Here is a 9,810-nt window from a genome sequence, read left to right as displayed (position 1 = left end):
TGCGTGTCTTTTGACTTAGGAATTTTGCTTCAAGGATTTTAGTCTAAATAGACATAGGTATATTCAAAGATTTAGCAAGATATTCATCATAGTATCACTTATCATAATGAAAAGTGGAAATAAATTAAGGTACATCCATGCATTAGAATATGTAACAGTCATATGAAACAATGTTGTTTAAGAGTATTTAATGAGGTCAGGCGTGGTGGTTCATGCCTGTAATCCTAGCACTTTGGGAGGCCAAGGCTGGCGGATCATGAGGTCAGGAGCTGGAGACCATCCTAGCCAACATGGTGAAACCCCGTCTCTACTAAAAAATGCAAAAATTAGCTGGGTGTGGTGATGCGTACCTGTAATCCCAGCTACTCAGGAGGCCGAGGCAGGAGAATCGCTTGAACCAGGGAGTCTGAGGTTGCAGTGAGCTAAGATCACGCCCCTGCACTCCAGACTGGTGACAGAGCGAGACCCTTTCTCAAAAAAAAAAAAAAGTATTTAATGTTATGGAAAATTTATAATATATTCTTAAGTGAAACAGGTTACAAAACACAATGTCATATGACCCCTCTTTTAAAATATATATGTATATTATATATATATATGTATGTATGTAGTATATACCACCCATTTCCCAGCTGGAGCACAAAATAAGTTTGCATTTTTTAAATATCCAAATTCTTCCAAACTCCCCACCTCAAAGATGACAGAAAATCCATTCTTCTTCCAGTTTCCACCCAAGGTCATTCTGGGAAGCACTGGGGAATGCTTGACCATTTCGCAAACCCGACCTGCTTGCTGTTACTTCCTCTAGCAGTCCTAGCTTGGCTGCAGTACAGTTCTGAAGGCCTGCAGGTCACCTCCGGCTGTCTTGGAGAGTAGCTTTCTTTTCTAGGCCACTTGCTACTTAGCTCCCCTAAACGCGCCTAAATCCCAGCTCAAATGTTTAGCAAATTTTTGCTGAATGCTTGGGGGAATAACACGGACTCAAGTACAGCAAATAACTTTGCATCTAAGGACTCTACATCCCTTTGGTACTCACATGCCCAAAACTATCCTTGCTCAGGGTCTGTGCTTGGAGCCTAAGAGGCCTCCACAGGGCAGGGACCAGGCCAGCCCTCCTCCAGACCCCAAGAGATGAGGTAGCCCTTTCCTGGTCCAAGAAGTGACCCTCACGCCTACTCAGGATGATTGAAAGAGGAATGATCTATTTCCTTTAGGGGAAACCCTCCCCACCTACCCACCTACCACGTCCATTCAGGCACTCAGGGTTTAGTTCGACACCTCTAACCTAGAACAAGCAAATACAGCAGTTGTCAGCCCAATTCCCAAATCCAGTTGTAAATACCCAACATAAGGAACACCAATAGGCCAACCCAAATTTTTGTTTAGATAAAAACTGTTTCTCTAACTCATGAAGAGCACAGTCAGACTAAAGAACAGCCCCGTTTCTGTTAGTAACTGTGTCAGACTAAACAGCTGTGGTCATATTTAAGGTGACTTTGCTATTTTCTCTCAGTATTGTAGGTAAGTCATTTACATTTGTGCAATTAAAAGAGCCCAGACTGAGGCTTTTTCTGAAAACAATAGAAGTCTGCCTCAAAAGAGAAATGATGTCTGTACCTCCAGAAACTGAATATTGTCGACACATTTCAAATATTATTACTCCAGTTACAAACTTCTGTGTGGAAGGGATCAACCCTTGCAGTCATCCTACCAGATGTACGTGTGTGTGTGTGTGCGCGCGCGCGCGCGCGCGCGCATATATGTGCATGTGTTTTGGATGCATTAAAGACTGGTAGCATGTGCACAAAAACATACTCGGCGGCTAAATCACCGGGATGAGATCATAGGCAATGTTAATTTTCTATTTGCTTTTCGGAGCTTCTTTTTGCTTGCATTTTAGGATTAGTTTGAAAGTGGAACAGGCAAAAGGACGCACATGAAGTTGAGCTTTAGCACTTGTTGTCGTTTTTAAGCCTGTTACATTTTCTCTTGATCTTTCTCCTAAAAAACAAAGCCAAAAATGTCTGATTAATTAAGGTTTTCAGTTAATCGTGCTTTATTATGTATTTTACACATTTTCTAGACAATTGTTCATAAGCTGGCCTGGTGCAAAATGGCAGATGGGGCCTGCCTAATCACAGAGAAGAGGCTGATTAAAAGAACAGGATTGAAGAGCCAAGGTGTTCATTTAGAACGATGTGATTTGGAATCTGAAGGGTTTGTTTTAAACTCTTCAGTTTCATTTTAGCAAATGGTGACTGGAAATTAGTGATATTTATTTAAAACTACACTAGAGTCTGATCCCCCAGGGGCACCTTGATTAACTTGTCTAAAGTTCACTCTGTGGACTCAAATCTCATTTTTAAAAAATATTAATTTTAAAACTTTAAAGCAATTGTTTTTCTCTATGCTTGAGCAGTTTCCCATCTGTCAGGTGGCAAATGGGCTGGTGCTTTTTTAAAACATTTTTTAAAATTTCAAATTACCAAAGTAATACATATTCATTGACGAAAATATGATAAATACAGAAGAGCCCAAAGAAAAACACTCATCTATAATCTCACCCTGCTGTTCATGAGAAAGCTGCTCATTTAAGATATGCACCTCCAGCCTAATACACATACACAAACACACTCCTACACATATACACATACACACATACGGGCATGCAAATGCATGTACCCAGACACATTACATATATACAACAATAGGATTGTGCTGGGCACACGGCTTTGTAATCTGCACATTGTTACTTACCAATATGGTATAAACATGTATCTTTAGATATTCTTATTTAATATATTTTAAAGGCTGCACTGTGTTCCATCATATTGTTGGATATTTACATTATTTCTAATTCTTTGCTATCATAATGAAAGATTCAGTGTGCATTTTTTTGTTATATATTCCTCATTTCCTTAAAATAATTTCCTGAAGTAGAATTGCTTAAACAAAGGAGTGTGTTTTTCCAAAGTTTTTGTTACATATTGACATGTGTTCCTCCAGAAAATTTGTACTTATGTACACTTCTTGAAGCCAAATATAAGAGCACTGGTTTCCCCTACACATATACCACAATATTGAGTACGCTAATGTTTAAAAATATCTTTGGTTAATGGGATAAAACATTAATATGTTAACATGTGCTTCTGACTTCACAGGCCTAGACAAGAAATTATAATACTATCAAAGTATGAGGCACTCTCACCTGGCTATCTCACTCCCTGATGCTTGAAGCTGCTCCTTACCCTACATCTCACTATATCACTGTCTGAGCAGCAGCAATTCTGGAAAAACAGCAAAAAAAAGATAGATAACAAATATGTGTGTGCATATATGAACACACATAAATATTCAGATTTTGTTAAAATATGTATTTTATGTACATACACTCATACTCACCTACCCCCAGAATATATAAAAATCATAACCAAAATATTAACATTAGTTATCTTTGGGGGGTGGGATTACAGATTTTTTTATGGCTTTCCTTTTACTTTTTGATGTTTTCAAATTTTCTGCAGTGACCATCTCTTACTTTTGAAAATATATGCGCTCAAACAATAAATGACATTTTTGTTTTCTAAACAAACAATTCATACTGGTGTTCTAGGTAGTAGCTTAGCACCTGCTGTTGTTCATCTCTCCGTCCCCTTTCTTACCCCCCGTGGCCCTCAGGTTTGGAAACCAGTGTGGGGAATTTGGGGCTCAGTCATTAGAGGACCCAGATGCTGGAACCAGCCTGTAATTAACCATCTGAAGCAAATCTCTGGGCTCCAGTTTCCTCATCTTTGAAATAAGAAATTAGGGATGGCATTAGGTTTCAGCTCAAGCATCAGCTCTGCTGTAGTGGTGAGCTGTGTTGAGAATATTTTGAAAGCTTAGTCCAAAACGGAAGATGGAAAGTTGGAAAGACATCTGTGATTGACTACTAATGTCTGTCACAGGAATAGGAGCGGAAATCCTCCAGTCGTGTGCAACATAGCTGCGGTGCCTTCCTCAGCCATCTCTAATATCCCTTTCCAATCTTAAATTTGACTTTCTTGTGCTTCCTCATTTATCTTGCCTTTCTATATTTCATTTTCCTCTTTCTAAATGCTTCACTTCTTAAAGATTATCAGAATTTTTTTTTCTTTTTTCTGCTGCCCAGACTGGAGTGCAGTGGTGTGACCTCCTGGGCTCAAGTGATCCTCCTGCCTCAGCCTCCCAAGGAGCTGGGACCACAGGTGTGCACCACCAGGCCCAGTTAACTTTTTAATTTTTTGTAGAGATGGGGGTCTCACCTTGTTGCCCAGGCTGGTCTCAAACTCGTGGGCTCAAGCAATCCTCCTGCCTTGACCTCCCAGAATGTTGGGATTACAAGCATGAGCCACTGCACCTGGCCAGAAATGTAATTTGCTTCAATAAATATTTGCTCTAGGAAATGTAAAGGTAAATGGGATTTGGTCCTTACTCCTGAGGAACCCCCAATCTTGGAGGTGCTAAAGTAGGGAATCCAGAACAGCATTTCACCAGAAGATTTTCTTGGATTGTAAAGGATGCTCAGCCTAGTGATGGCTAAGGGGCTCATCCGAAGGAAAAGGACAAGGATGCAGGGAGCAGGTGCCTTGGAAAGAAAGGCCACTGTGCAGAGGAGGGAGGGGAGAGTCTGACTGGCTCTGAACACATCCTTGCAGGTGGTCCAGTTCTGCCTCATCTGTCTCCAATCGCCTGCATGGGATCCCTCAGGGCTGGCCAGCAGGGAGCTGGTTGTGCATCAGGATAAGCATTTGCTGCCCTGCTGGGGTTTTGCTAGTATTAGACAAATGCAGAAGGCAGACAGTTGGGAGGGGGAAACTGGGTAGGTTGGTGGTGGTCACAAGATCCTTTCACTGTGCAATGAGTGGTGTTGAGTTAGATGCCCTCATCCCAAGGAGCATAGAGCATTGACCCAGGGACATGAGCTATCAAAAGGCTGCCCGGGCTCCAATCCCAGCGTCTCCACTTACCATCCATGTGATCTTGGGCAAATTAATAAGTCTCTTTGCCTCGTTTTCTCATCTGTTAAGTGGGAATAATACGATTACTGAGCCTCCTAGGGTTTGTATGAGCATTAAATGAGCTAATGCATACTCAATACTTATTCCTTGAATGTTGAATGAATAGGTCTATGTCTCCCTGCAGAAAAAGTGTGTATACCATGATTCATCTCTGTGACTCTAGCAGCCAAACATACATTGTGCCAGAACTTTCAGCTACAAGCGTTTTCCTCCACCTTCCTCTTTTGGGAGAAAGACATGAGTAATAAAATGTGCAGATATGTGGGATTTGGAAACGAGAGGAAACTTCCTATGGACTGCCAGTCAGTAGAAGTTCACCTAATCTTGTCTCTTCTCAGGCAACAGTTCTGTGGAGAGCATCATAATTTAGAGGACATGCAGGAACCTCAGCCAACAACACAAACTTCAGGACCAAGCATGATGTTAACATTTTCAATAGCAGGGCTTGTAGAGAGCAGGAAGAAGAGGAGACAAGACGTCAAGACTCCTAATCTCAGCTCCGCATGAATGGAAGGACCTCTTCATGCTTCTGTTATTTTCTTCCATAAAAGTAGATTGGGGAAAGAGTATAGTTGTTCTTCAAAAAGTAAATATAAAACTACCATATGACCTAGCAATTCCACTCCTAGGTATATACACAAAAGAATTGAAAACTGATACTTAAACAAACATATATACATGCATGTTCATAGCAGCACTATTCCCAATAGCCAAAAGGTGGAAACAACCCAAACATCCCTCAGTGGACAAATAGATAAGCAAATTGTGGTACTTCCTTGCAATTGAATATTATTCAGGTATTGAAAGCAATGAAGTACTGATGCATGCTACAACCTGGATGGACCTCAAAAACATTATGCTAAATGAAAGAAGCATAGGTCACATGGTACATGATTCCAATTATATGAAATGTCCAGAATAGATAAGTTCATAGAGACAGAAAGTGTGTCGGTGGTTGCCACAGGTTGGGGGAGAAAGAAATGGGGAGTAACTGCTTACTGGGTTAGTTTTCTCTTGGGTGATAGAAGTATCTGGAACTTGATAGAGGTGGTGGTCACACAACATTGTGAATGTACTGAAGGCCACTAGATTGTTCACGTTAAAATCATTCATTTTATGCTACGTGAATTTCACTTCAACAACAAATAAAAATTTTAAAAAGTAAATTATAGGATAGGGAGAAAATAGGTTATATACAATTGGAGGGATGTCAGATTTCAGAAATGACTTTCCTTTCACCACGAGATAGTCTCTCCCATGTGGATGATGAGCTTGGATCTTTCTGCCTAGACTCATCCTCTGAATCAAGGTGTCTAAGGATTTAATCTGCCAGACCCCAGGGTGCAGAGGGTGGAGCCTCAAGGCTAGTTCAGGAGAAAGGTACCAATGCCCCAGGCCAGACGTTACAGTCTCTTTGCCTTATTGGATTTCCTGGACCCTGTCCCAGTACTTCAGACCCCTGGCCTCAAGAGGTTTTAGTGTCATAGTGTTGTGTTGTCAAGTCCTTTGGCTCAGCCCTAACTTAAGAGCATGTTTCACTTCCTCATTAGTTTACAAACAGGGACTTATTTGTAGGTGTACCTGTAAAGAGAAGGTAAAATAAAAACAAAATTTAAAATAAAATCCAAATATTTATTTCTATAATTTGTTGTATTTTATATAATATTAATACATGTATTATATTTTATAAGAAATAAAATATACTAAAAAGCAAATAAAAACTTCTGTCACATTGCAATCTTCCCACTGAGCAGTTTGTATTCATAAGCATTATTCTCACTGTAGGTCGAGTCACTGCAAGGGTTGTAGGGAGCAGAAGGGGTTTCCAAGAAGTAAGAGTTGGCCCCCAGGCCCCTCCCTATCACCTGCTAACTGAAAATTGGTGGAACCATTTCTAACCCCTAGAGCAGTGGGCTTAACCTTAGCACACATGGGAAGCACCCAGGGAGTTTTAAAAAATACTAATGCCCAGGTGACTCGAACGTGTAGTCAAGGCTGCGAACTACTGGTCCCAGGCAACTTGGCCACTCTCAGGCTCAGCCTCAGGCTCAGGCAGATGTTTGTCATCACAGAAGGTAAGTGAGGAAGGGACCCTTATTTTGAAAGTGGTCTGTGTGGCACATCTGTCTGTGTTGCATGGATTCCTAGAGTCCCTCTGCAGAGAAGACCTCGTCACGTGACCGAGATCAGTTGGGCACATGGCTGCTACGTCATTTTGCTCATGGAGCCTTCTATGAATAATGAAAAAAGGATGGAAAAAATGGAAATAGTTGTGCTCTCAAAAGGCTGAGAATATAGGGAGAGTTTTAACATTTTGAAATCATTTAAAGCTGATTCTAATAGATTACAATGTAAATATCCACCACTGCCCTTCTTTTTAGGGAGTTCTTTTAGAGACTGTGAAATGTAAGTCAGTGCTGTCATCCAAGCTGGCTCTCCTCAGCTGACTTCTTTTCTAAAACCACTGCCATGGCAAACTTGTGGAGAGGAACACAGGGAACATGTTGGCGGGGTGGGGGCCGGTCTCTGGCTGCGGCTCCTCCACTTTGGCCATTGAGGAGACCTGGTGGGGGAAGGAGGGAAGATCAACCTGGCACATGGGTCTTTATTAGGGGAGTGAAAATGAGGTGCTGTAGGTTACAGATCATCTGGGTCACAGTAATGTGTTCTGGTCATGGCGCTCCTTAGAAAAGACACAGGACAAATCACATGATGTGCCTGGCTTTCCTGTCCTCCTCTGAAAAATGGGGGAGGACATGGGGGAGCAGTAGAAATAGATGACACCTGAGGCTTCATTTAGTTCAGATATTCTGGGAAATGTTAAGTTTGAAAAGTAGGTCACTAACTGGCTGCTGGGAGGGAGAAGAAAGGAGACCGCTATTGAGGGAATAGTGTTCAAGAGGGTTTGGAGAAGGGACGGAGGAGGTCAGGTGGCACTTAGGGACACAAGGGTGCCTCTGGACAGAAGTGAGCCTGGACACTTGGCCGGCTCTGTCCCCAGTTTTCCCCATCACCTAGAGGATGCCACTCAGATTGTTAGGCAGAAAATGGTGGCAGGAGCAGCTTCCTCTTCCCGGCTTCCCAGGGACATTGCTGTTGCCATGGTGATGGCTAGGCAGTGTGATGTGTGGCTTTGTGCTGTGACCACCTCCTTCTTTGTTCTCATTCGAACTATAGGCACTACCTCTGGAGCTATAAGAAAGGGCCCAAGTAGGGAATTTCTGTGCTTATTTGACTCACCTCAGGAGCAAATCTCTTTCTCCCCTACCATTGCTTCTACCCTGCAAGGGATTCCGTTTCCTGATTATAAGTTCTGAGGCACTTGGATCCTATTTCTTGAGGGAGGCAGAGACCAAAACCTTTGAAATATGAGACCCACTAAACGAGCACAGAATAGAGTTTGGTCTGTCCCTTTGTTCTGTCTCTGACAGTAGTAGCAAGAGATGCTTTATGGGAAGAACACAGTAGCTGCCTTCGGTGAAGTCAATTTCTAAAGGTTAGGGATGTGAGCCTCTTTGACTTGCCCCGTAATAACTCATTCTGGCTCCATCATTCATGTGAGCTCCTCTAAGCCCTTCTGGAACTTATTTATTCTTTCAGTCTTTATTGGATTCCAAAGGATAGAAGCAACCCCTGAGACTTATGGTTGAGTTGTGCCCTCATCCATCAGCTGTGGACTCCAATGGTGAAGTAATGTTCTCTGTAGAAAATTATCTGCTGGGGTTCTTTTCTTGGCTCTGCCACTAGAAAGCTATGACCCTGAGTGAAGTCCTTCAATCTCTCTGAGCCTAGGTTTCCTAGCCTAGAAAACAGAAGTGGGAGCATCTGGCAATGCCTAGTTCATGGGGTGGCTGCATTCTGAAGGCAGGGACTGTACCCCATTCATCATTGCATCCCCAGGGCCTGACATGGTCCCTGGCACATCACAATAATTCAGTGAATGGCTGTCAAATGGAATAGATAAAAGCAAACAACATGAGGGGTGAAGCTTCTGAAACAGTTGGAGCTCTGGGTGGCAAGCGAGAAGAACCAACTCAAACTAACTAAAGTGAACACAGGGAGCTTCAAGTTCACATGGTTGGAAAGTCCAGGGGCAGAACTGCTCTCAGCCATGGCTAGATTCCAGGGACTCTGGGAAACTACAAGGGCACAAACCATTGGAGCCAAAAAATAATTTTCTTGTTTGGGGCACGTACCTCTTCAGGGACAGTTAGGAACTACATTCACATAAAGACACCTTGGTTTTTAATCCTGCCCTGCTCTTCCAAGTTAATAGACCTTGGGTGAGTTTTTATTTATTTATTTATTTATTTATTTATTTATTTATTTATTTATTTTTTCTAAGCCCTGGCTCTTACCTCTCTAAGACAGGGAAAAGAATATTTGCTTTGTGTAGGTTATGCTATGGTTTGAATGTTCATGTCCCCCCAGAATTCATATGTCAAAATCTTCACCCCCAAGGGGATGATATTAGGAGGAAGGGCATTTGGGAGGTGATTAAGCCATGAGGGCAGAGCCCTTAGGAATGGGATTAGTGCCCTTATAAAATAATAAAACCTCTGAGAGCTTGTTTGCTCCTTCTACCATGTAAGGACACAGTGAGAAGACGCTGTCTATGAACCAGGAAGCCAGCCCTCACCAAACACCAAACCTGCTGGTACTTTGGTCTTGCACTTCCCAGCCTTCAGAGCCATGAGAAATAAATTCCTGTAGTTTAGAAGGTACCCAGTCTATGGTATTTTGTTATAGCAGCTGGAATGGACCAAGACAG

The sequence above is a fragment of the Pan troglodytes genome, chromosome 15 (genome assembly GCF_028858775.2).
Source record: "Pan troglodytes isolate AG18354 chromosome 15, NHGRI_mPanTro3-v2.0_pri, whole genome shotgun sequence".
Taxonomy (NCBI): Eukaryota; Metazoa; Chordata; class Mammalia; order Primates; family Hominidae; genus Pan; species Pan troglodytes.
Note: the sequence above shows the minus strand (reverse complement) of the source record.